Source organism: Cicer arietinum, chromosome 7 (genome assembly GCF_000331145.2).
Source record: "Cicer arietinum cultivar CDC Frontier isolate Library 1 chromosome 7, Cicar.CDCFrontier_v2.0, whole genome shotgun sequence".
Lineage (NCBI taxonomy): Eukaryota > Viridiplantae > Streptophyta > Magnoliopsida > Fabales > Fabaceae > Cicer > Cicer arietinum.
This window is the reverse complement of record NC_021166.2, coordinates 29020330-29020979: the sequence shown is the minus strand read 5'-3', so window position 1 is coordinate 29020979 and position 650 is coordinate 29020330.

The window sequence follows — 650 nt, the reverse complement described above, 5'->3', positions numbered from 1 at the left end:
GCTGACAGCATCACCACATGGGATGATCTTGAAGATAAGTTCTTGGAACAATACTTTCCCCCAGCTATGTTTGTTAGAAAAAGGCAAGAGATTTCCAGTTACAAACAGAAGGAGGGAGAATCTCTCCGTGACACTTACAGGAGATTCAGAAACTTACTTGCAGGATGTCCTAATCATGCTTATGACGACACTGCCCAAATGCAAATATTCTGCAATGGTTTGAGACCGAGCACTAGAATTATGTTGGATGCCACAGCCGGTGGTTCTTTGAATTACAAAACCGCAACAGAAGCACGAAAGATTATTGAGATCATGGCATCAAATGAACAGATGATGTTGTATGACAGAAGTGGTGGTTCAACAAGTGGTGTAATGGAATTGAATGTTATGGATGGGTTAGCTCCAGACAGGCTACTATCGAAGATGGAAGAGGTTATTGCCACTGAGATAAAGAAGGGAATGGCAGCTCTAAATATACAACCACAAGTGGCCCCCGTCAAATTACTAAAGCAGACTAGTTGTAACCTTTGTGGAGGAGCACATAAAACTGGAGTCTGTGAAGCACTGGATGATAATGAGGTAGAAGAACTAGAACGGGTGAATTTTGTGAGTAATAACAACAGGCAGAATAACCCCTACTCTAATACGTA